Raw genomic sequence first — 27,532 nt, 5'->3', positions numbered from 1 at the left:
GTTGTTCCAATACTATCGACTTGAGAAAGTTGATTACTCTTCTAAAAAGGGCAAAATTCGTAGCTTAAAATTCCCAAAACTTAAACAAAGATATTTGATGTTAATTTGAAAAATCTATAGCCTTGAAAAACATAATTACCACTATCACGAACCCAATGCCACGATCGTGGTGGCAATTGACTCTCCTTAGTTACCGCGGTCCAAAGGCGTGTCCTGAACATTTTCTGGTGGGGTTGGCTAAGGCACTACTATCGCGGACACCTTCCACGATCACAATGTTTTTCTTTATTGTTAAGATATACTATAAATGTTTTGATGTTGTATTGTTTATTGAATGATTATTTATTTATTTATTCAATTTAATAAATTGTTACATTTAATAGATCATTGTCATGCATGTGTTCTTAACTTATATAGAAGGTGATTTGGCATATAGAGTTTAGCTTATACACAGAAGATTAAATCATCGATTCTTATAAGTTAAAGTTATATTTCACAATCGTAGATGAAAATTTGGACAAATCTTCAGAATGATTGTAGAATGAGATTAAATGTAATTTCTCTTGATTACGAGAATGATATAGTTCTAACTTCTCGTGCTAGTACATTTTGTATGTATTGAATAAGACAGAGTAGAGATAGTTATTTTAGATTGACTGATAAAAACATATTCTTTAAACTATTAAATGTACTTATATTCTCGATCATGATATAGCTATTATAATTTGTATATATTGTTTATCGTTTTGATTTATTAAAAGGTGAGATTCTGAGATGAGTCAATATTCCTAATAGATTGGATGATAATAATATATATTGATGAAATAATATGTTATTTGATAAAATCTATGTCTCGACATAGAGATTGATGAATGCCTTTTATGAGAATATTATAAGCTTTCATGTATAACACCGGCCGGGAGATTTATGAATCCGACATATGAAATAAGTTAACCAAATTTCTAAAGGAAATTAATCATTATATTAAATTCATTAGTAATTTAGTTTATTGATTAGTATCTGTAATCTTAACATGGGGAATTAAATAAGTATTTAATGAAAAATTTCAAAATAAAAATAGTGGAGTACAATTACAAATTTTTAATGGAATAATTTGTAATTTATTATGGTAAAAATAATTTAAATTAGCATTTTGAATTATTTCCATAATAGAAAGTCTCAGTAATTTATTCTATCCCTACAATGCTCATGTTATAGTAGAACTCAAAATTCTATTTTCTATGAAAAAAGGAGATGTTATACTAGAACTCGAAATCCTATTTTCTATGAAAAAAGGAGAAGTCAATGTTTATCCTTGTTAAAGTAGAAACAGGCTGTTTTTTTTTTTTTTCCTCCTGGATTGGGAGAGTATCTCTATTTGGAATTTCTCTAGCCTAGAAATTAAATTAAGTATTCTATTCAGTACTTGCCCACCCAATATTAAGAGAGTTCGGCTGTGAAGATTCGAAGACAAATTTGAAATCATTGTAGAAGATCGAAGATTCGAAGACCGATTTGCTTCAAGATATTTGCCTATGCATCAAGAGGTATTCCAGGTTAATTTTAAGCATTCTTTGCATGAATTATATGTTTATGTTGGTTGTCTATAATTAATATAAACGGTATGATTTTGATGTACTTCCGCTGCTGTGCCTATTTTCCAACCACCGATATCACAAGCGATACTTACATCTATATAGAATAAGATGATTGAATCGTGAATTTTAATAATTTCAATATCAATAGACACATCTCAAAGTTCATCTCGGTTATCGTGATTATAAGAAAAATAGAATAAGCTGAATTTTTTGGGTTTAATCTTTGCTTCTTTCACGTTTCTTTTGATTAGATGTATACATTCAATTGTTGGTTGTTGGTTGCGGCTGTGAGTTGCTCCAGCTGTTTTGTATGCACGAGTTCGCTGAATGTTACAAATTACAATAATGTTTTGGAAAAATCGTTTTCTACCTTTGCTTCTGTGCACTCAATGAATGGTCCGTGGAATCTTATTAGGCATTGATGATTTTTTTTTCAATTTTGTTTGAAAATTTCTTTTAAGAGATTCCTTGATTGAAATCACCTGAATGACAAGATAAATAATCCATGATTCTTCGAATTCAAGAGAGGATCAAAGTTAATTTTCTTTCAAAAATTATTTTCACTGTGTTATTTTCTCATATATATGAAATTATATATACTTGTGTGTGAGATAGTATTTCACATGAAAAGAAAATTTCAATTTGATAATATAATGAGCATCGTGTTTCTCTAATGCACAATATAACATAATATTATATAAATTTAAAATTTTATGATTAGTAAATAGGTATCACAAAAGTGATTTATTTATTTGAAATTATTGAAAATTTAAAGCTTTGTACATGTGATATTATATAAGTACATGAATTGAGAATTATGATTAATAAATAGGATCTACAAAAATGGTCCATTTATTTGAATCATTGAAATTCTCTCAATGTATTATGTATAAATTGTCCTGAACAAGTGTACATAAGAAGAGATATTAAAGGTTTTCACCCAAAAGGAGAAGAGTAAAATCTTGTACTCTCGGGTATATTAATGAAGAGAGATTATTTTGGTAAAAAAGGTTCATCCCCATGATTACCAAGATTAAATAGTAATAAAGTACTAAGTTTTTGTGTTGGCTTAGACCTTCCTCCCTATTGGATGAATTCAGTACAAGTCATTACGTATTTAATCGCTAATTTGATAATCCGTATTAACTCTCCTAAACTGAGTAATATATGATTGGATTAATGTAACTAGAGTTAGGTTTTCACTTAAACTAATAGTATTCTCTCCATTTGAGCTAGGTTTGTAAAAGTTTATGGAGTGAATAATCAGTCATTATATATGTGTATTGCATGAGTAACTTTCCGATCCCATCAATTAACTATTTGATATGCATGAATATATATGTGTATGGTGAATTTGAATTTAACCGTTCAATATTTATATGACTATGTTGTTGATTTATTAACGTTTTTCAATCTCAAATTCAATATACCTCCTTTTATCTCCTTTAGCATTATTTTGAGTCAAAATAAACTTAAGAGTCATAATTTTGTTGATAAAAGTTCTACTTCTAAATCGAAAGGTGGAAAGAAGAAGAAAAAGACTAGCAATGCTAAGAAAGTTGTAGCTCTAACTGGCAGCGTGAAAAAGCCTAACGATAAGTGTTTTTATTGCAAAATATTAGGCCATTGGAAGACATATTATTCAGTTTTTCTAGCCACGCAGAAAACAATCTAGATTCACTTTCACTTGTCTTTGAAACGTGGTTAGCAGCTGTTTCTACCACATCATGGTATGTAAATTTAGGAGCCATTGATCACATCTGCACTACTTTATAGGGGTTTTAAGAAACACATAAGTTGAATAGAGGTGAAGTTAGTTTTTATTAGGCTGATGGTTCAGCACCTCAATCTTTAGCATTAGGAAATATTAATATTTTGTTTAGTAATTATAGAGTTTAATTTTGAAAGACGCATTATATGCACCTACTGTTAGAAGAAATTTGATTTTTCTGATAACGGTTAATTTTTTTGATAATAATTGTGTTATTAGCTATAATAAATATTTTATCTCTGATGATACATTGATTGATGGTCTTTTTATTATTAATATCTCTTCTGAACTACAATAAATCATTGAGCTGAATAATGTTAGCCTTTCAAGTAAAAGAAAACATTCTTCTGAATTTAATGAGACTTATTTATAATATTTGCATCTATGTCACATAAATCTAGATAGGATTTTGAGGTTGGTTCGAGATGGAGCTCTAGGTTCATTAAAAGTGGAGGAACTATCAACATGTGAATCCTATTTAGAAGGAAAAATGACTAAGAGACCTTTTTCCTACAAAATAGAGCAAATACTAAATTAGAGTTGATTTATTCTGATTTGTGTAGCCCAATGAACATTCAAGCGAAAGGTGGTTATGAGTATTTCATGACTTTCATTGATGATTACTCAAAATATGAATGCATTTATTTGTTGCGTCATAAGTCTGAATGCTTTGAAAAATTCAATTAATTTAAGACAAAAATGGAGAAACGACATGAGAAATATCCCTATGATCTGATTGTGGTAGTGAATACCTCTCCAATGAGTTCATTAGTTACTTATAAGAACTAGATGTTGCGTCTCAAATGACTGCACCTAGAGCTCCACAAAAAAATGGTGTAGCAGAAAGAAGAAGCATGATTTTTTTAGAAATGGTTAGATCTATTATGAGTACTCTGATTTGCCTTCTTCGTTATAGGTTTATGCACTACAAATTGAAAATTATATTTTGAACTTAGTTCCTTTCAAGTTGATATCTATGATACCCATAGAATTGTGGACTGAGCATAAACCTAGTACGAAACATGTTTGAATTTGGAGACGTCCAGCACATATGCTTAAAGGGAAGGCAGAAAAGTTGAAACTCAGATTAAAAGTATGTGTTTTTATTAGGTACCTCAAAGAAACGAAAGGTGGTATGTTTTACAATCCTACAGAAAAGAAGGTTGTTGTAAGTACAAATGCTATTTCTAAAAAAGGATTTTATAACAAACTACATTTCCAGAAGTAAATTAATTTTATGAAAATTAAGTAAAGAGGTAACGAGTCAACCTACTGACTATAATAAAAATTAAATCCAAACTTCAAATGTCAAGAGTTAACATACTATTGCATTTTAGTATTGGGAGAGATATTATTAGACATACATTTTCACAAGTACAAGTTTCCGAAAATCAATTGCATCAAAGTTGTAAGGGTGTACTAGAGAAAGAAGTCATTAATGTCCTAACACCGCAGGGTGATGAGGGTAACATAGAGACTAAAAAACCAGCATTGATATGGTTTAACCACAAGATTATAATACTTCAGTTGCCTCTATACCAACCCTTACAACCACAGTGCCTCATCGTAGTAGGAGAGAGATAAGAAAATCATCTTGATATATACTCTTAGAAGAGTCTTTTGATAGAATACTTGAAGAGTTTAATATCGAACTCATGAATTATGAAGAAGAAGTACATGATAAAGATGCAGATAAATAGATTATTGTTATGAAATCAGAAATGGAGTTCATGTACTCTAATAAATTCTGAGATCTTTTAGAACCGCTTGTAGATGGAGTCAAATCCATTGGATGCAAGTGTATCTATAAGAAAAAGAGAGAAGTATGCGAAAAAGTGCAAATTTACAAAGCTAGACGTTGTAAAAAGGAGTTCCACAGAAAAAAGGGATTGATTATGGAGAAACTTTTTTGTCAGTAGCCATGCTTAAGTATATTATAATTCTCTTATCTATTATTACTCACTATGATTATGAGATTTGACAAATAAATGTCAAGACAGTTTTTCTTAGTGGAAGTCTTGATAAGAGCATTTTTATGCCTCAAACAGATAGTTTCATTGAAGACAAGAAAGAAGAAATGTTGTGCAAGCTTAAGAGATCCATTTACGAATTAAAAAAAGCATCTAGGACATAGAACACTTTTTTGGACAATGCAGTTAAGACTTTTGGCTTTGACTATTGTCTTGTTGAGTCTTGTGTGTACAAAAAAGGAATGGGGACAAAGTGGTGTTTCTAGTGTTGTATGTAGAAGATATGTTGCTCATAGAAAATAATGTGGACTTGTTAAATTCAATTAAGGAAGGGTTTTCTAGTAATTTGATATGAAAAATTTGGCATAAGCTGCTCACATAATTGGGATCAAGGTTCTACGTGATCTCAAAAAAAAGATGTTAGATTTATCTTAAGCTCTGTATATTTATACAATTTTTACCAGGTTCAGCATGCATGATTTCAAAAAGGGATTCCTTTATTTTAGACATAAAATTTCTCTATCTAAGTTATATGGTAAAGAACTCTTTGGAGAGTTTGTGTTTAAATAGAGGGAGTGATATTCACAGTCACTCATGCACTTATACAACAAAAGATAATTGACAAATTGACTTGGCAGTTTCCATCTTGGGGGAGCACATAGTTGAATCTGATTCTATTACTTAGAAAGTAAAGTGTCTTAGTTTCTATGTATTAGGTTTGGTTATTGAGTTGTAAAATTGATGTAATTCTAGTTAAAGTGAAGTATAAACTAAATTAGTATTATTGTCCTCAAGTTGGGAAACTCGAAGATTGGGATCATATACCTTGGGAGGTTTGCACGTTATGTTGTGTAGGATTTTGAGTTTAAAATTCCTCGATTACAAAAGTCTTGTAATTTATCATTTGCTGAGGCTTCAAGTTGTTTAGTGAAGTTTGGAAAAAAATCTTGTAGAGGTACAGGTTGTGGTTTTTAACACATTTTTTAGCCGGGTATTTTTCATGTGAAAATCATTTTCTTATTTACTTATATTGTTACAACTTCATTGAAATATGTTAGGCAACTTGTTTCACTCATAAGTTACTGTTAAGGTAAAATAAGTAAATTAGTAGGTCAAGTACTCTATCAATTGATATTAGAGTAGGATTATTTCAACAAGGGTTAGTACCTAAGATAATATCATCATGATGAACTCCGCACCACCTACTGGACACAGTGAAGGAAAATTAATCACTCAACTATCACTTTTTTATTCATTAGGTGGAAGGCTAGAATGAAAAATAAATTCAAAGAGAAGATTATGAGCTATGAGATAGGATCATTGTGGACCAATAGTTTCTATGAAAATAACTGACAGAAAGTAAGTAAAAAGGTTGCAAGTGAATTCACTGCTGAGGATCTATTTGCATTAAGGAAAAATGCAAAAACCAAAAATATTTTGATTTATCGACTAGGGCCTGCTGAGTATAATAGGATGTCAAATTGCACCACTGCTAAACAAATTTAGGATGCTTTGATAAATGCACATGAGGGTACTACTCAAGTGAGGAAATTCAAAATTTCTTTACTTTTCATGGAATATAAGGCCGTCAAAATGAAAGAAAATGAATCACTACATGAAATGATGACCAGATTGACTTCTTTGACTAATGGGCTGACATCTTTGGGAAAGGTTATTACAAGTGAGGAACAGGTAGAAAAATTTGTGAGGGTTTTGCCTAAGTCCAAATGAGATGTCAAGGTCACAACAATTAGAGAAGCAAAGGACCTCACTAGGATGACCTTGAATGAGCTAGTTGGTAACTTAAAGACTTAGTAAATGAACATGGATAAAGTAAAAAAAAGGATGAAGTTACTCATGAAAAGATACTAGCACTGAAGGAATCTCATATTAATGAGGATGTTGAACTAGATAACGAACAAGTAGCACTCATCACAAAGAACGTTAGCAAGTTCCTTAAAAGAAAGAGTTCTGACAAGAAAGGAACACGTAGAGAGAACCAGTCCAATGATAATCAGACCAAATACTAAAAATGTCGCAAGATAGACCACCAAATTAGGGATTGTCCTCTTTGAAAAATTGAGTGGATAAAGGAGAGAGCTGAGAATGAACTGAAAGAAAAATCTAAGAAAAAAAAAAAAGAAAAGCACCCTATGGTAGTTGCTTGGGGGTTTGACTTAGAAGAATTAGATAATGAGGATGTTGATGAGATTGCTTTCATCGCCATTTGTGACTCTGACATGGAAGAGAAAGAGACAACATCTGTGGTAAGTATCTTGAACTCAAAGAAAATTTGCATTTGTTTTAAAAGAAAAAACTTATTTCTTTAATGAATGCATTAATTGATGATTTTCAAAAACTAATCTCTGATAGGGATGAAATCATCAGTAGTCTTGCAAGCCTAAATTTTAATTATATTGATCTAAAGGCCTATAAAATCACCGTTGAGAAATAAAATTGCACCCTAAAGGAACAGGTTAGCAAACTTGATTAATCAAACCTGAACCTCATTCTGAAGTTCTAAAATTATCTTTTTCTAAAAAAAGGCAAACAAGTTAAGAGTGAGGAAATAAGAAAGAACTGAGCCAGAACTAATCAATTATAAACATGTCTATGCCTATGAGCAAGAAATATTAAGGAGTCAAGAAGTGACCAAACTAAAAATTGATCATGAAAGAGCTAACAAATAGACAAATTCTTCTAGAATTATTCATAAGCTGAGTGAAAGAACTGACAATGAAAAAGATGGATTAGGTTTTTACAAAGTCCTAATGCTACAAAAAATATGTGCTACATATGTGGAAACCTTGTGCATTCAAAAACTGAATGTCCAGTTGCTGCAAAAAGCAGGGCTAAAAGCATAAATCTAGAAAAAGAGTGTGACTATAAATTAGCCCAAGATAACAGAAAAGAGTGAAGACTAGTTAGAGAAATAGGTTATCCAACCTGTTAGCTCGATGGGCTAGAAGAAATCTTATTCACCCTTTTGATCATAAGAAAGGACTCAAGCTTGTCTGGGTTCCTAAGAAGAACCCCTAAATTGTTTTACAGGTCCGAGTAAAAGGAGGCAAGTGACACTTGTACATGGATAGTTCTTGCTCAAGGCATATGACTGGAGATAAATAAAAAATTTTTTTACTCTTTATATTTAAAGGGGAAATATGTCATTTAGAGATGGTAAAAAGGGTATTAGCATTGGAGTCGGAAAGATTGGCAAACCTGAATCAAGAGTATTGGAAGATGTATCATGTGGAAGGATTAAAACATAACTTGCTCGGAATTTCATAATTATTTGACAAAAGTAATAAGGTAATTTTTACTTCTGCAGGATGCAAAGTGAAGAAGATGAATAGCAACGAGATTGCTCTAACTGCTAAAAGGCACAAAAATAAATGCAAAGTTGATATCATGGGAATGCCTAGTACAAGGGTGACATGCCTAAGTGCAATTAAAAATGATCCCCTCCTTTGACATAAAAGACTTGAACATGCAAGTCTGGAGCAACTAAACAAACAAAATTCTAAGGACATGGTGGTGGGCTTGCCCAAAACTAAGTTTAAAGAAGAAAACGTTTGTAGTGCTTGTGTAAGGGGAAAATGGTAAGGTCATCCTTCAAATCAAAAAACCATGTTAGTACAACCAAGTATCTTGATTTGGTCCATATAGACCTTTGTGGACCAATGAGAGCACAAAGCATGTGAGGCCAAAGGTATGTTTTTGTAATTATTGATGAATACTCTAGGTTCACCTGGACACTATTTCTAACTTCTAAGGAAGATGACTTTTATTTTTTTTCTATCTTCATTAAGAAAATAGAAAAAAACCTAGGCACCTCACTAATTTTCATAAGATCTAACCATGAAACTAAATTCGAAAATGCAAAATTCTTGAAATTATGTTCAATAAATGGTATAGAACATAATTTCTCTACTCGTTGAACACCACAACAAAATAGAGTAGTAGAAAGGAAAAATATAACCTTAGAAGATATGACTAGAACAATGATGATTGCAGGAAATCTTAGAAAAAATCTTTGGACTGAGGCCATTAGTACTGCATGCTACATTGTGAATAAATGTATGAGTAGGTGAATACTTGAGAAAACTCCCTACGAATTACTCAAAAGAAGAAAACCAAATATTTCTCATAATAATGGAAAAGATAATTTGGAAAAATTTGATGCAAGAAGTGATGAGGGAATATTTCTGGGATATTCTCACCATAGTAAATCATATAGAGTCTTGAATAAAAGAACAAATTATATTAAAGAGAGTATGTATGTTGTTTTTGATAAATCTTGTGTTGAGACTAACATATAAAATGAAAATGAAAATGAAGAACAAGAGAAGAAACAACTTGTTAATCCGGATCAAACTACAGAACAAACTGGAGGCATATTGATAGGGGGAACCGAACGAACAACAACTCCAGTTCAAGCCATTCAAGGTGATCCTAGTGGCTCACAAGGGTTGATTCCTAAAATTTATATCAAGGATCTCCTAAAATTGAGAATATTCTTACTTATCTTACTTCTAGGATCACCACTAAATCAAGACTAAAGAACTTGTGTTCCTTCAAAGCTTTTTTATCGATGAGTAAACTAAAAAAGAAGAGTGAAGTACTTCTTGATGCAAACTATATCATTTCCATGCAAAAGGAGCTTTACCAGTTTGAAAAAAGATAAGTTTGGCACTTAGTACCACCCCTACAAGACAGATCTATAATTGGAACAAAATGGGTGTAAAGAACAAATGTAATTGTTCCTTGTAACTTTTTTATGTTCATCTATAGTGTTTTTGTACACCCACATAGTTCTAATTACATATCTATCTTGCGAGGATGGTACTAAGTGTCAAACTTTGCTTCTTTTAAAATGGTGAAGCTTCTCTTGCATGACAATGATCCAGTCTTCATCAAGAAGTGATTCATTCACCTTTTTTTAGTTTAATCATTGATAGAAAAGCTTTGAAGTCACACAAGTTCTTTAATCCTAATCTAGTGGTGATTCCAAAAGTAAGATCAGTGAGAAAATTATTAATTGGATTTGATACTTGATACTTGTAGCTTTTAGGAATTAACCCTTGTGAGCTACTAGTATCACTATGAATGGCTTGAGATAGAGTCGCTGTTTTAGTTTCCTCTATCAATGTGCCTCTAGTTTATTTTGTAGTTAGACCAGGTTGTAGAACCTATTCCTGCTCCTGTTTGTATGTTTCACTTTCATCCTGCATGTTAGTCTCAGCACAAGATTTTCAAAAACAACATTCACACTCTATTCAACACAGTTTGTTCTTTTATTCAAGACTTTATAAGCTCTACTATGGTAAGAATATCCTAGGAAGATTCCTTATCACTTCTTGCGTCAAATTTTTTCAAATTATCTTTTCCATTATTATGAATGAAACATTTACAATAAAAACTCCTAAAATGATAATTTTTTTGTGTTTTTTTCCATTAAATAATTCATAAGAAGTCTTCTCAAGGATAGGCCTACTCATACATCTATTCCCAATGTAACATGTGGTACTAATGGCCTTAGCCCAAAGTTTTTTTGTAGGAGTTTCTGCAATCATCAGTGTTCTAGACATATCTTCCAGGGTTATAGTTTTTCTTTCTACTACTCTATTTTGTTGTGGTGTTCTAGGAGTAGAGAAATTATGTTCTATACCATTTATTGAACAAAATTCCAAGAATTTTGCATTTTTAAATTCAGTTCCATGGTCAAATCTTATGGAAATTAGTGAGATGCCTTGATTATTTTCTATATTCTTAAAGAAGATAGAAAAGACATCAAAGACATCTTCCTTGGAAGTTAGAAATAGTGTCTAGGTAAACCTGGAATAGTCATCAATAATTACAAAAACATACATCTTGCCTTCTCTGCTTTGTACTCTCATTGGTCTACAAGGGTCCATATAGGCCAGATCAAGACACTTGGTTGTACTGAAGTGGTTCTTGATTTTAAGTATGACCTTACCTTCTCCCCCCTTATACAAGCATTACAAACTTTTTCTTCTTTGAACTTAGTTTTGGACAGACCTACCATCATGTCCTTAGAATTTAGTTTGTTTAGTTGTTTTAGACTTGTATGTCCAAATCATTTATGGAAAAGAAGGGGATCATTTCCAATTACACTTTGGCATGCCAGCCTTGTACTAGGCATTCCCATGATATCAGCTTTGCACATATTTTTGTGCCTTTTAGCAGTTAGAATAATCCCATTGGTATCTATCTTCTTCTCTTCGCATGCTGCAGAAGTAAAGATTACCATATTACCTTTGTCATATTATTATGAAATACTAAGCAAGTTATGCTTTAGTGCTTCCACATGATAGACATCTTCTAATGCTCTTCATTCAGATTTGTCAATGTTTCCAACTCTAGTGATAGTACCCTTTTTACCATTCCCAAATAACATATTTTTCCTATTAAATATATAGAGAGAAAGAATATTTTGTTTATCTCCAGAAATATGCCTTGATCAAGCACTATCCATATACCAGAGTCACTTGCCTCCTTTCACTCTGACCTACAAAATAATTTAAGGGTTAGTCTTAGGACTCAGACAAGCTTGGATCCTTTCTTATGATTAAGAGGGTGAATAAGGTTCCTTCTAGACCATCGAGGAAATAGGTTGGATAACCTATTTCTCTAACTAGTTTTGAGTCCTTTTCTATTATCTTGGGCTAATTTGGAGTCATTCTCTTTTGCTAAATTTGTCTGTTTAGCCCTGCTTTTATAGCAAATGGACATTCAGTGGTTGAATGCAAAAGGTTTCCATATATGTATCACAGATCTTTTGTAGCACTAAAACTTTTGTGAAAACCTAATCCAACTTTTTCATTGTAAGTTACTTCTCAGCTTATGAACGGTTTTAGAAGAATTTATCCATCTGTTAGCTCTTTCAAGATAAATTTTCAGTTTGGTTATTTCTTGACTTAATTTCCTCACTTTTCTTTCTCACATGCATAGTCATGTTTATATTTGATCAGTTCTTACTCAGTTCTTTCTTGTTCCTCACTTTTAACCTGTTTTTTTTTTTTTTCAGAAAGAGAGAGTTTTAAAACTTCAGACTTAAGGTTCAAGTTTGATGAATCAAGTTTACCAACCTGTTCCTTTAAGGTACAATTTTTTTTCTCATCAATGATTTATAGGCCTCTAGATCAATATAATCAAACTTTAGGATTTCAAGACTACTGAAGATTTCATCCCTATCAGAGATTAGTTCTTGAAAATCATCAATTAATGGATTTATTAAAAAAACAAGTTTTCTATTTGAAAATAAATAAAACTTTTCTTTTAGTTCAAGAATACTTAGCTCATATGTTTCCTCTTCTTCTTCCGTGTCAAAGTCATAAATGGTCACGAGAGCAAACATCATCATTATTTGATTCTTCTGAATCAGACCCCCAAGAAGCTATCATAGCATACTCTTCTTTTTCCCCTTTCTTAGCTTTTTGTTTCAGTTTTTTCTTAGCCCTATCCTTTCTCCACTCAATTTCCTAAAGAGGACAATACCTAATTTGGTGATCTGTCTTGTCATATTTGTAGCATCTAGTTTGACTATCATTAGACCGCTTCTTAATATATATTCCTTTCTTGTTAAAATTTTTTCTTTTAAAGAACATGCTGAAGTTATGTGTGATGAATGCTACTTGTTTCTCATCCAGTTTAGCATCATTGTCACTATCGTATACCTTCAGTGCCAGTGTCTTTTTAGGAGCAACTTCATCCTTTTTTATTTCATCCATGTTCATTTCATAAGTCTTTAAGTTACCAACTAGCTCATCTAAGGTCATCATAGTGAGATCCTTTACTTCTCTAATTGTTATGACTTTGATATCCCATTAGGATTTAGGCAAAACCCCCAAGACTTTTTCTACCTGTTCCTTAATAGTAATAACCTTTCCTAAAGATTTCAAATCATTAGTCAAAGAAGTCAATCTGGTCATCATTTCAATATATAGTGATTCATTTTCTTTCATTTTGACGGCCTCATATTCAGGGAAAAGTAAAGCAATTCTGAATTTTATCACTTGAGTAGTACTCTCATGTGTATTTATCAAAGCATCCCAAATTTGTTTTTCAGTGGTGCAATTTGATACCCTATTATAATCAGCAGTACCTAGTCCACAAACTAGAATAATTTTGGCTTTTGCATTTTTCCTTAATGCAACCAAATCCTCAGGAGTGAATTCACTTTTAACCTTTTTTACTTGCTCTCCATCAACTATTTTCATAGGAATTTTTGGTACATCATTAATTCTATCCCATAACTCATAATCTTCTCCCTAAAGAAATATTTCCATTCTAGCCTTCCACCAAATGAAATGAGTACCATCAAAAAGTGGTAGTCAAGTGGTTCATTTTCTTTTACTGTGTCCAGTAGGTGGCGTGGAGTTCATCATGATGATCTTATCTTAGGTGCTGACCCTTGTTAATATAACCTTGCTCTAATATTAATAGATAGAGTATGCGACCTACTAATTTACTTACTTCACCTTAACAGTAACCTATAAGTGAAACAAGTTGCCTAACATGTTTCAATAAAGTTGTAATAGTATAAGAAAATGAGACAGTAATTTTCACGTGAAAACACCCAGATCAAAATGGTGAGAAAAATCATGACCTATACCCCTATAGGATTTCTCCTCAAACGTCACTAAGCAACTTTGAGCCTCAACAAATGACAAATTACAAGACTTATGTAATCTAAGAATCTTAAACTCTAACTTCTACTCAACATAACTCACAAACCTCTTAAGGTATGTGATCCCAAGTCTTCAAGTTCTCCAACTTGAAGATAATAATCTTAATTCAGTTTATACTTCACTTAAACTATAATTACATCAATATTTACAACTCAAGAACCAAACCTAATACACAGAAACTAAGACACCTTACTGTTTAAGTAATAGAACTAGGTTTAACTACAAGTTTCTCTAAGATGTGAACTGCCAAGTCAATTTGTCAATTGCCTTTTGCTTTGTAAGTGCATTAGTGACTGTGAATGTCACTCCCTCTATTTTAACACAAACTCTCCAAAGAGTTCTTTATTATATCATACTTTTATCTCTATTGAAACTCTTAACTATTTACAGTTTTATGTAAAGTAGAATTCCTTTTTCAACTCAACCTCTATTCTCTTTAAGTGTTGAATTCAAACTCAACCTCTTTATCTTAGCATGTGATAGTTAAATAGAGTTTATCAACTTCACTATCTTATCCATTTCTTTAATTTAACAATTTTATCTTTACCCTGTCCTGCTGTACCTTCGATCATGTTGCAAGTTTATTATATTGCACCTGAGTAAACTAATGAACCAACTGACACAACACATTTCATTTATTTTGTCATTCAACAAAACTTCATAGAATCCAACATTAAAGATCAATTTCCTAAGACATATTAGGAGATAGAAAACATGAAGGTAGTTTTTTATGCATCAGCTGTGGGAAGCATCATATATGCGATGCTGTGCACTAGAACTGATATATGTTTTTCCGTAGGCATGATTAGTAGATTTCAATCTAACCCTAAAAGAGAACATTAGACAATAGTTAAATATATAATCAAGTACTTAAAAGGGACTAGGTATTACATGCCAGTTTACCATTCAAATGAGTTGGTTCCTATAGGGTACACAAACTCATATTTTCAGTCTGATAAGGACTCTAAAAAGTCGACCTCTAGAATGTGTTTACTTTGGAAGGTACAACTATTGTTTAGAGGAGAATCAAAAAATGTGTATCATTGATTACACTATGGAAGTCGAGTATGTAGCAGCCTCTAAGGCAGCTAAGGAGGTAGTATGGCTCAGAAACATTCTCAAAGACATGGCAGTTGTCCCAGTGATAAAAGCATCACTTATAATTTATTGTGACAATAGCGATGCGGTTGCAAATTCAAACAAACCATGGGACCACAAGAAGGCAAAAGACATTGAGCGTAAATATCAATTAATTCAAGACATAGTGAAAAGTAAAAAGGTGGTGATTGTGAATATTGCATCAAAAACAACCTGACAGGCCATTTTATAAAAGTTTTACAGCAGAAACCTTTTAAAAAGCATGTTATATTGGGAGTCCAAGTTGAGGGTTCATGGTTATGAGTCTAAGTGGAGATTATTATGATATACGATAAACCATGTTGTTTTGATATAGTATTATTTATTGAATAATTATTTATTTATCTATTTATTCAATTCAATAAATCATTACATTAAATAGATCATCGTCATGCATGTGTCCTCAACTTATATAGTAGATGATTTGGTGTATAGAGTTTAGCTTATACATAGAAGATTAAATTATTGATTCTTATAAGTTAAAGTTATATTTCTACAATCGTAGATGGAAATTTGGACAAACCTTTAGAATGATTGTAAAAAGAGAGTAACTGTAATTTATCTTGATTACGAGAATAGTATAGTTCTAACTTCTCGTGCTAATAAATTTTGTATGTATTGAACAAGACAGAGTAGAGATAGTTGTTTTGACTGACTGATAAAAACATATTCTTTAAACTATTAAATGTACTTATATTCTCAATCTTGATATAGCTATTATGATCTATATATATTGTTTATCATTTTGATTTATTAAAAGGTAAGATTCTGAGATGAGTCAATATTCCTGGTAGATTGAATGATAATAATGTATATTGGTGAAATAATAAGTTAGTTGATGGAATTCATGTCTCGGTATAGATATTGGTGAAACGCCTTTTATGAGAAGATTATAAGTTTCCATGTGTAAACCATGTCGATAAATTTATGAATCTGACATATGAAATAAGTTAAGCATTGTTCTAAAGGAAATTAATCATTATATTAAATTCATCAGTTATTTAATTTACTTATTAGTATCTATAAATTTAACATGGAGAATAGAATAAGTGTTTAATGGAGAATTTCAAAATAAAAATAGAAGAGTGCAATTATGATATTTTAGTAAAATAATATATAATTTATTATGGTAAAAACAACTCACATCAATTGTAAATCCTAGATTTTTGCCTCTAAAAAATTTCTTGACTTTGAGCTTACTGCTCCGACGATGACTCTTCTAATGAGTCATAAGGTGTCCTTATGGGTCTTAGCACCTTAATCATAGGGTGACCAGTAAAGATGGTCTAAGTTTCTGCCTTGGTGATGACTGGACCCAACAAGTCGTCAAGACTAATTATGAGTCATATAGTGTTCTTCATAGCCTAATCAAAAAGGGTGCCTGAATTTTCTGCCTTGATGATGATTAGACTTAGCGAGTCGTAATAATTGAGTACAAGTTGTAGAGTACGACTCATACCCTGACTACTGTGTTATCCCAAAAGTCCCCGTCCTGAATACGATTGAGACTATACGAGTCATATAGAATCTTTACGAGTCGTAGTGTGCCTACCGTAGCCAAACCAATGTTGGGGCCTTTTGATTCCATCTTGGCTAATATTTATCCCCTGCAAGTCGTAGGGTCACTATACGAGTCATAAGGTGACCCGTGATCACTGACGATAATTTTTACTGTTTTAATTAAAGGAACTTTGGACATTTTCCTTTTTTCAAACTTAAGACCCATGACTTAAAAACACATTAGGGACCTCATTTTTAACACTTTAGATATCAAATACGTGCTCTTTCTCTCTCAAATCCTTAAGTTAAGAACACTAGAGTTTGTAAGAGTTTGGCAATTAGGGCTTCAAAGAGGTGATTTCTCTCCATAATTGTGATACTCTCAGGCATGTTACTCTTTTCAAAATCTTATTTTGTTAAAGCATGTATTTTATATTAATATTCAAGTGGTTTGAATGTTAGTTTTGAAATGTGAGTTGAGGGTTTTGAATGATTGTTTTCTTAAATGACCATCTAATGATTTATATGTAAATTTTTATACTTTAATGATGGTTTTGAACATGTAGGGTGCATGGGCATGTTGAATAAACTAGGGGGTCATGGATTTCCTCAATTATGTGGATTTTAATAATTGAATTGGTGATAACCTTAACTCAATCTTGTGAAATTGGTTAATATGAGTACATGCACATTGAACTACTCTTAAATTATGGCAACTGCATAAAAGGACTAATGAAATACGAATAATTTGAAAGGCCTGTATGGCCATGAATTGATTTTGAAATGGAACTTTGGAGCCCATATGGCTAAATAAGTTCGAGTCCTAATTGGCTAAATATTTTAAAGTCCTATTGGCTAATAGATTAGAGTCCCAGTTGGCTAAATGGGTCGAAGTCCTATTGGTTAGTGGTTTAAAGTCCTATCAGCTATTTGATTTGTCATGATGACATTTCCTTACAAGATATAGTTGGTATAACGATACCACTTGATATTGTTGTAATGAATGACTCCTTGATTAAGTGAATGGGTTACGTGTTAAATATTTTAATTGGGCTTAAAGGCGGTTGTGTTGTTCATTGTGAAAGTGGAGGTCCCGAGAGGACTAACACTGGAAACATTTGCCGGTGTGGGGGTCTAAATGATTGGGTATTTGAGTCACCCTTGATATATGATCGAAAGGCTTGAGTCCACTATGCATGTGTGTTAATGATTATTTTCTGGTTCGTGCGGCTACATACACTGGGGCTCGACCAGGATGTGAGAGCTGGGGACCATATAGCCCATCGGTACTATTATGACGGTTACATTATACAGCCTAAGCTAATGTTTTACCTTCATGCTATGACTTGTTCCCTATCCCGATTTGGTATACTTATACATGTACGTGCATATGATTGTGTGCATTGGTTTTGAATGGTTTTGAACGGTTGATAATGGCATTATTTTATCCCTTCCCCGAGTTACACGCTAGAGCTCACACCACTAACCATCTTCAAATGATGTATCCCCACGCGATGCAGAAAGTGGAGACACTTCTACTTTTCCTGTGTGGTGATAGGATTTCTGAGTTGTCAGCAATCAGCTTTGAAGTGGTATGCTTTTATTTTCTGAAACCTCTATCATTTTAAAGTTTTGTTTCTGATATGTCTCAGGCTACTTTTATTGGACTCATCTAGCTACGTCAGGGGTATGTCTCGACTTAGATTGGTTTTGGTCTGTTTAGAGGCTTTGTGGATAACTATGGATTGGGAGTTGGTACTATAGAGTTTTACTACATTCTTATTATTGCATATTATATTTTGTTATATGTTTGGAAATTACTCGTTACTAGCTGTATTATGTTCTATTTGTCTAGTCAAAGGGGCTGGTCTCTGATCAATACTAGACATGAGATACCCATCACGGTCAGGACCTGGTTTAGGTCATTACACATTGGTATTGAAGCCTAGGTTCATGGCCAATTTGGTGTTTACAAATCCGCATCAAGTAGAGTCTCATTTATGAGTGTATAGCACGCCACACTTATAAGGGAGAGGCTACTAGGAATTTAGGAATATTTTCCTTTGTTCTGATCTATTTTTCATGCTATAAAGTCTAAGGTCTTGAAATCTTCTCTAAATTTATTTGTTCGCTCCTCCCCAAAGATTTAATGCTCGTGGAAACTCCTCTGTCCTACCTAAGGACAATATGAATGGAACTCATTCTACTTATGGGGTACAGACCTGGTTTAGGGTCCCTGCTCCTGACTATACTGCCCCTCATAGAGTTTCACCAATCCCTAGTAGTCTTTTTTAGGTTTCTTGGGCTGATAATACTCATTCCCCGATGCCTCAGGGTGGTGTGTCTACTATTGAATTTCACCGTTCTATTCATCTGTTAACCTAGATAATGGTTTCTCTATCACACCAGTCTAGTCTTATTAATGGGAAAAAAAATTAGGCAAAGCTGGGAAAGAGGCAGAATAAGAAGTTTAGATATTTAGAGCAAGGTGGAGGTGAGAAAAATAATGGTAGGCATGGGAAATAATGGACTAAGGAGAGAAAATAGGGGAGTTTTTATGCAACTGTTGGGGCTCCTTATCTTAAGTCATCTGGTGATCATCACTTTCAGGCCAATAGTAGCTTTAAAGCATAGAGAGACCAATTTTAGGCCAGTCGAGCTCATTCGTCCCCACTCTATCCCTCTTGCAGAGTTTGTGGCTAGTTGCATCGTGGTTATTGCGGTAAAAGAAGGAACTTGTTCTTTAATTATGATCATCCTGGTCATATGTTGCGATAGTGTACTTCTGCTAGTGTTGCTACTAGAGCTAATAAGGTTCTTGTTTTTTCTTTTTCAAATCCTGCACCAAAGGATTCTACTTCTGGCTTTGGCACTAATCGAAATTATCTTTATGTTCTTGTCACCTGCCAGGAATTTGAGGTATCTCCTAATATTGTCACAGGTATGTTACATCTTTAATCTCGTGATGTATATTGTCTATTTGATCCAGGGTCTACTCTCTCTTATGTGACCCCATATATGGTTGTTCATTTTGGTTTTAGCCTCGAGTACAGTTTCGATCCCTTTTCTGTGTCTACCTCGATGTGTGATTCCGTTCTGGCTAGAAAAGTCTATAGGGATTGTGTGTTATCGATCTATGGTTAGGAGATATTAGTGGATGTGATAGAGTTGGATATGTTAGATTTTGATGTGATATTAGGGATGGATTGACTCCATTCATGCTATGTGTCTCTTAATTGTAGAACCCGAAAGGTCAGTTTCCAATTCCCGAATGAACTGGTGATTGGGCGGGAAGGTAGTTCTCTAGCACCTAAGGGGAGGTTCATTTCTTATCTTAGAGACTGAAAATTTATTTCCAAGGGATGTTTATATTATTTAGTATGGGTTAAGGATTCTATATTTGAGGTCCCCTCTTTGTAATCTATCCCTATAGTCAATGAGTTTCCCAAAGTGTTTCCTGATGACCTTCCTGTTATTCCTCCGGATAGAGAAACAAACTTTGGGATTGATCATCTATCGGATACCTGTCCCATCTCTATCCCTCCATATAGAATGGCTCCAGATAAATTGAAAGAACTTAAGAAGTAGTTAAAGGATCTTCTTAATAAGGGTCTCATCCATCCTAGTGTCTCTCTCCATGGGGTGCTTCCATTCTTTTCATGCATAAAAAAGATGGGTCTCTTTGGATATGTATAGACTATCGATAATCAAGGTTGTTGTGAAGGAGAATATGTTTGTGGGTCGTAGCTAAGTTAAATAAGGAATTTTAGGTTGATTTCTCTATTGGATGGACTACTATGTTATGCGGTATTTTCATTGGTGGTGCATGATTGTTGCTAGACCCTAAGTTTGAACCTTAGGTATTGATGGTGGTGATAAGAATGTTAGCTCGAGGATAGTAATACGAAATTTGTAGGAATAGTAGGCTTGATATGATGGTAGAAGAGACTAGGTTGATAACTTATGAAATATTGGAGTGGGTAATTGTGATATATATACCAGAGGTCTAGTGTTGAGGCTATGAGTTGGGAATAAGTCATTAGGTGTAAGACCCCGTAAAGTCCTAGTCCATCTCAGTCCTATGTAGCATGCCACAAGAGGTCTCAAACTTAGAAAAAAATTTCAGTTAAGTGTCAAGACTTAGTCTCATTTTTGGCCTCGATATTTCAATGGTCTTAATTTTTATCTTTCCGACCTTAGATTATTGATATTTAAATTGATTCATGATCAGGGTTATCTATAGGTCATCTCGGGTGAGTTTTGAAATTTTCCAACATCGTTTGAGACATGTTTGGAAGACCAAAATAGTGACCTAATGCGATCAGGACACGTCGCATTGGCTATTGCATCATCACCATCGACGAAGCTCGTTGTTCATCGCATTGGGTTGATCGACAAGGCGTGTCACCTGTCGCATCACGGGGCACATTTTGTTTATTAAATGATGAGTTTGTGGCGCAGTTGAGTCATTTTTCCCTTACATTATTCAGCCATAACACAAAATTAAGCCTCCCGAAAGGCAAATTCACTCATTATTTTATAAAATTATCTCAAGAGCAAACCCTAGATTCATCAAAGTTCAAGTCCAAATCTCAAGAATTCACCAACAATTCTCACAAATTCAGAAAACAAGGTATGTTAAATGTTCATTCATGGGCCCTTTTCACCCATAGAGTTCAATAACCCAAATTCAAATTCAAAGTTATGGATTATACAAGTTATTGTGATTTTAACCATGAATCCCCAAGAATTTTGATTCTATATCATGTTTTCATGAAATTATTGTTATTAAACCCTACTTATTTTGAATGGTGTTGTTCGTTGATTTAATCCTTATTTTGGGGATTTAGTATCAAAATCATTTTACTACTAGTTTCTTTAAAATAAAACTATTTCCATGTTTAAGCCATGCATTACAAGTGTTTGATGAAATACCTCAAAGAATAAGTTTTGAATAAATACTTACATATCATGTCCTTAAAGTGTTAGTATGATCTTTCTATCATTGATATCGAGTCCTGGGGGTTATGAATACCCAAAAACTTAGTTTTTTACTTAGCTTAAGTATTTTCAGAAGAGTTTTGAATCTATTATAGTATTATCGGTTTAGTCAGTGCATCATGTTAGTAAGCTTAGTTCAGTCCAGTGATTAGAGTTAGTTCAGTTGGGAGTAGGATTTAGCACCAAGAGAACCAAGGGATGGGGGCTAACCTACCAGTTGAGGGCGTGACCTTTAGTAGCAGTCCTTGCATTTCATAACTACGTAGCTAGTGTAGGTTGAGATGTTAACCTGCCAGTTGATGGTTGATCTCATAAGGGTACCTGCCAGTTGAGGTTAACCCTTGGTCCTTTGGGACAACACTTTAGTCGATCGATGCGGTCAGTGTTAGTACCCGTGGCATGGTACTGACACCCTTCTAACTAGGGTCACAGGTTGGACCCCAATTAGCTGATTAGGGAATATTGGTTAGATGATAGCTCTCTCAGTTCAGCATTCAGTATACTTCAGTTCGAGCTTGCATTGACCATAGCATACAGTTATTAGTTATTCAGTTATCATATTTCAGTAGTTTAGTTTACAGACTATTTCAAAATCATGTTATATGCTTGGTCATGCATTCTTAAATTTTACAGTATTCACGCATTCATATCAATTATTCAATTATCTCATGCTATTCGGTCAATTATTATTCATGTACATGAGCCCATGTATATCAGCCTAACCCCATTTAGCATACCAGTACATTCAAAGAACTGACTGCATACTTGTTTCTTGTACTATGATCTCTCATATCATAGGTTTGCACGTTTAGGTTCCTGACCGCACTTAGACATCCCAGCATATTAGCAGCAGTAGTCGTGGTAAGTCCTCATATTTCGAGGACCGACTATATTTATTTTCTTGCTTTCAGTTCAGTAGTTAGTTGGAGGTATTTGGGGCATGTCCCATCAACTCTTATTCAGTCAGTTTTAGAGGCTTTCGGACACTTTAGACAGTCAGTCAATTTGTCATTATTTCTATCAATTTCAGACAATTGTTTTCTGGCAGTTGTTTCTAGATTTATGATTTGGAAATATTTTAGTACTTAAAACCTTATGGCGTATTTAGATATTCCGAATATGTTTTTTTGTTGTTATTATTCAATGCTCATAGCAGGTACTAGCTCATGGGTTAGCTTGTGGACACTTGTGACCATAAGCACCGTGTGGCATCCAGGGTGTACTCTCGGGGCGTTGCATTAGGTGGATACAAGTATTAAGTTTATATGAATATGTTGAACCCCAGGCAGCCTCTTGTTAGATGAGGTTTTAAGTATGCACACTCGTGAACAGTTCTTTGAATGAGAAGCAATAGTTTCAAACGACAACCCTTGTCTTATTTCTTGAATATATAAATCTTAGGCTCTTATAGTTATGTGTTTGGCAAGGGAATCAGAAGATTGAAATGGTGAAGTGTTGTATCCATAGTTAAAAGCATAGTGGGGAGCGTGGCTATATTTAAGGGCTATTAGATGTGTTATTTGAGGTGGACAATGTTTTATTTTATTTTTATGTTTCGTGAGAATCTTAATTCGTGTCTTGTATCAACGTTTCAAAGAACTAATGCCCTAGATCATGTTTATATCATGTCTCATTATCGCATGATTTGTTCTTAAGGTATGTGCTTTCTTTATCATCTTTGTTTTCTGACTCTATGAATGGAAATTATGGTTTCATTATGTCTTATAATCATTCTAGTGGATACCTTGACTCATCATTCAGGGATGAATGATCCTAGGGGGAGAATATAATACCCCAGATTTTTGCCTCTAAAAAATTTCTTGACTTTAAGCTTACTTCTCAGATGAAGACTCTTCTAACGAGTCATATGGTGTCCTTACGGGTCTTGGGACCCTAATTGTAGGGTGATTAGTGAAGATGGTCTAAGTTTCTATCTTGGTGACAACTAGACCCAATGAGTCATTAAGACTCATTACGAGTCGTTTAGTGTTTTTCATAGCCAAACCAAAAAGGGTGCCTAACCTTTCTACCTTGATAATTGTTAGGCTAAACGAGTCATAATGACTAAGTATGAGTCGTAGGCTACGACTCATACCCTGACCAGTGTGTTACCCAAAAGTCCCTGTCCTGAGTACGATTGAGAATATACGAGTGATATAGACTCTTTACGAGTCGTAGTGTGCCTTCCATAGCAAAACTAGTGTAGGTGCCCTTTGATTTTGTCCTGACTATGACTTGGTCCCTACAAGTCATAGGTTCACCATACGAGACGTAAGGTGAGTCATGGTCATCGGCGATAATTTTCAGTATTTTTACTAAGGGCACTTTGGACATTTTCCTCTTTCCCCACTTAAGACCCCACGACTTAAAAACACATTGGAGATCTTATTTTCAACACTTTAAAAATCAAATATGTGCTCTCTTCTCTCTCAAATTCCTAAGTCAAGAATACTAGGATTTTCAAGAGTTTGGCAATTAGGCCTTCCAAGAGGTGATTTCTCTCCATAATTGTGATACTCTTAGGCATGTTACTCTTTTTCAAATCTTATTTTGTTAAAGCATGTGTTTTAAATTGTTTTTCAAGTGGTTTGAATATTGTCTTTGGAATGTGGGTTGAGGGTTTTGAATGTTTATTTTTTAAAATGATGTTTTCATGATTTATATGTTAATTTTCATGCTTTAATGGTGGTTTTGAATGTGTGGGGTGGATGGGCATAGTGAATAAACTAGGGGGTTATGTGAATTTTGATAATTGAATTGGTGATCACCTCAACCCAATATTGTAAAATTGGTTTTTAATATGAGTATATGCACATTGAACTACTCTTGAATTATGGCAATTGCATAAAAAAAGCTAATGAAACATGAATGATTTGAAAGGTATTTATAGCCGTGGATTGATTTTGAAATGGAACTTTGGAGTCCAGATGTCTAAATGGGTTCAAGTCCCAATTAGGTAAATATCTTGAAGTCCTATTGGCTGATAGGCTAAAGTCTCAGTTGGCTAAATAGGTCGGAGTCCTATCGGTTAGTGGGTTAAAGTCCCATTGACTATTTGATTTGGCATGATGACATTCGCTTGCAAGATATAGCCGGTACGACGATACCACTTGATATTGTTATAATGAATGACTCCTTGATTAAGTGAATGGGTTATGTGTTAAATTTTTTAATTGGGCTTAAAGGAGATTATGTAGTTTTCCGTGAAAGTGGGGGTCCCGAGAGAACTAACACTGAAAACCACGTTTACTGGCATGGGGGTCTAAATGACTGGGTATTCGAGTCACCCTTAATATATGATCAGAAGGTTCGAGCTCCCTGTGCATGTATGTTTATGATTATTCTCCGGTTTGTGTGGCTACACGCATTGGGCCCCGACCAGGGGGTGAGATCAAGGGCCTATACAGCTCGTGGGTACTATTATGAAGGTTACTCTATACAGCCCAGGCTAATGTTTTACCTTCACGCTAGCCTTGTTCCCTATCCCGGCATGGTATAATTATACATGTATGTGTATATGGTTGTGTGCATTGGTTTTGAATGGTGTTGAACTTTTGATCATGGCATTATTTTATCTCTTTCCTGAGTTACATGCTAGCGCTCACCCTGCTAACCTTCTCCGGATGTTGTATCCCCATGCGATGCAGGACTGAAGACACTTTTATTTTTCTTTGCAGTGATAGGATTTTTGGGTTGTCAGCAGTTAACTTTGAAGTGGTGATCTTCCATTTTCTGAAAGGTCTAATCATTTTAAAGTCTTGTTTCGTTTATGTCTTAGGCTATTTCTATTGGATTCTTTTGGCTATCGTCGGGGCATGTCCCGACTTAGATTAATATTGGTCTGTTTAGAGGCTTTGTGGATAACTGTGGATTGGGAGTTGGTATTATGAATTTTTAGCACATTCTTACTGTTGCGTATTCTATCTTATTATATGTTCAGAATTCACCTGTTGCTAGTTGTATTGTTTTCTGTTTGGCTAGGCAAAGAGGTGGTCTCCGGTTCATGACGGACTTGAGATACTTGTCATGGCCAGGCCCTGGTTCGAGTCGTGACATTAGTATTTTGAATTATTTCCATGATAGGGAGCCTCTGTAATTAATTTCGTGGTCCTATAGTGCCCATATTATACTAGAACTTAGAATCCTATTTCCTATGGGAAAAGGAGAAGTCACTGTATCCTTGTTCAAGTAGAAACAGACGTGTTTTTCTTTCCTCCTTGGACTTAGAGAATATCTCTATAAATAGGGATTCCCCTACTCTAGAAATTCAATTGAGTATTCTATTCAGTACTTGCCCACCCAAGTATTGAGAGAGTTTGGCTGTGAATTTGGGATCACTGCAGAAGATCGAAGATTCAAAAACCGACTTGCTTCAAGATATTTGTTCACTCTTCAAGAGGTAATCATCTTTTGTGTGTATATATTTATATTGATCGTCTACGCAGCAGTATGATTCTGGTATGCTTTCGCTGCGTCGGTCTGTTTTCTAACAGCTTCATGGTACTTCATTCTTTGCATTCACGCATTTAGGGAGAGTGTTTACGGAGTAGCAGATATCAACAAAAAGTTGCACTATCTTCTAAACGGTCTGAAACTCACCCCTAGATGGATTTACTATTTCTCCATCTCTCACAATCACAATAGTCACACTCACTACAGTAAATCCTTCACACATTATTTGATTGCACCAAGATCAACTTATTCAAAATGCACTGATAGCATCTGTTGCAATGTCTGAAATCCTCTGTGAAAGGTTTGTTATCGATCCCTCTCTTCTCAAAGGATCGGTAAATTTGTTGAACGTGTGATGAAATGTTCACGGATCGAATATTCAGAACAATCGTTGGTCCTATTACCAAAATCCTGAATGAAGTTTGTAGAGACTGCTAAGAAATGTTTGGCTGATAATGGTTCAGACCGACGGACTATGGAAGTTGGAGTATGCATCAGAACTTCAAGGGAAAGACGAGAAAACGAAGCAAGGGAAGAGATCTCAGATAATCAGTTGGATATCAGTGTTTTAAGTACATAATACAACATGGGGAGTATGGCTGATCTTGTTGGTGTTTTAATGAGCAAAGTTTTTCGCCAAAAGATCAGATCTGAAAACAAAGACTCCTGTGATATATGTTTAGGACAAACTGCAGGTCCATCTAATGAACTCTGCCTATATGAATTGTATGCTTGTATTCTCTTTTTTTTAGATTTTGTGTTCTAATTGATACTTACATTGCTTCGATTGATTTGAAAGATGGTTATACTTTTCATATATAGTTTTCATGAAGGGGTATTACTTTCCTAATTGTTCACAAGCCACCCTATTGCACGATACAGCAATTCAAACGTGTGTGGTTCAGAGGCTGATGACCATTTTATTTGAAGTGTTGTGTCTCTATTAATCACCACAAATTGACAATTCAATGTCATTAATTATGGTATTGCATTTATCATTTTTGGCCAGTTTATGATGTTCTTTAGCTATACTAAAACAAAGCTATAGCCTATACAAGATTGAGGGGGTTTTGATGATATATTAATTCTTTTGACATATTAAGTACAAAAGGAATCTTGCTGTATCTCAAGGCTGGTGAGTCAATGATGTATATTGTATGATATTTACATGAAGTTTATATTTTTGGAATAGTTAGGCTATCTCCGTGAATAGGATTAAACCTTTTGTATGATATTTACATGAGGGCTTTCTTTAAGAAAAGTTCTCGAAAAGTCTTAATTGATTCATGATTTATGTTTTATTTTTTATTTTATTTTTGTTTGTTTCGAGAAATCCATCTATCAATTCTGATTCTTTCTATTTTCCTTCAAAAAAATTTTTGATAGTGATTG

The 27,532-nt window shown here is 33.9% G+C and overlaps 1 long non-coding RNA gene across 3 annotated transcripts; it reads left to right on the top strand.

Annotated features, from left to right (window-relative positions):
• The first annotated feature begins 1,224 nt into the window (after positions 1-1,224).
• On the top strand, positions 1,225-26,953 carry LOC107875649. Of its 3 annotated transcripts, none has more exons than XR_001675855.2 (3): positions 1,225-1,547; positions 12,388-12,461; positions 25,366-26,953. It is a non-coding gene; the product is annotated as an uncharacterized LOC107875649 (long non-coding RNA). The 3 variants fall into 3 exon arrangements; XR_007049026.1 differs by having other exon boundaries at positions 1,225-1,556; XR_007049025.1 differs by lacking the exon at positions 12,388-12,461.
• Positions 26,954-27,532: the final 579 nt, after the last annotated feature.

Source organism: Capsicum annuum, unplaced genomic scaffold (assembly GCF_002878395.1).
Source record: "Capsicum annuum cultivar UCD-10X-F1 unplaced genomic scaffold, UCD10Xv1.1 ctg1489, whole genome shotgun sequence".
NCBI classification, from domain to species: domain Eukaryota; kingdom Viridiplantae; phylum Streptophyta; class Magnoliopsida; order Solanales; family Solanaceae; genus Capsicum; species Capsicum annuum.
Note: the sequence above shows the minus strand (reverse complement) of the source record. Positions and strands in the feature narration are given on the sequence as shown.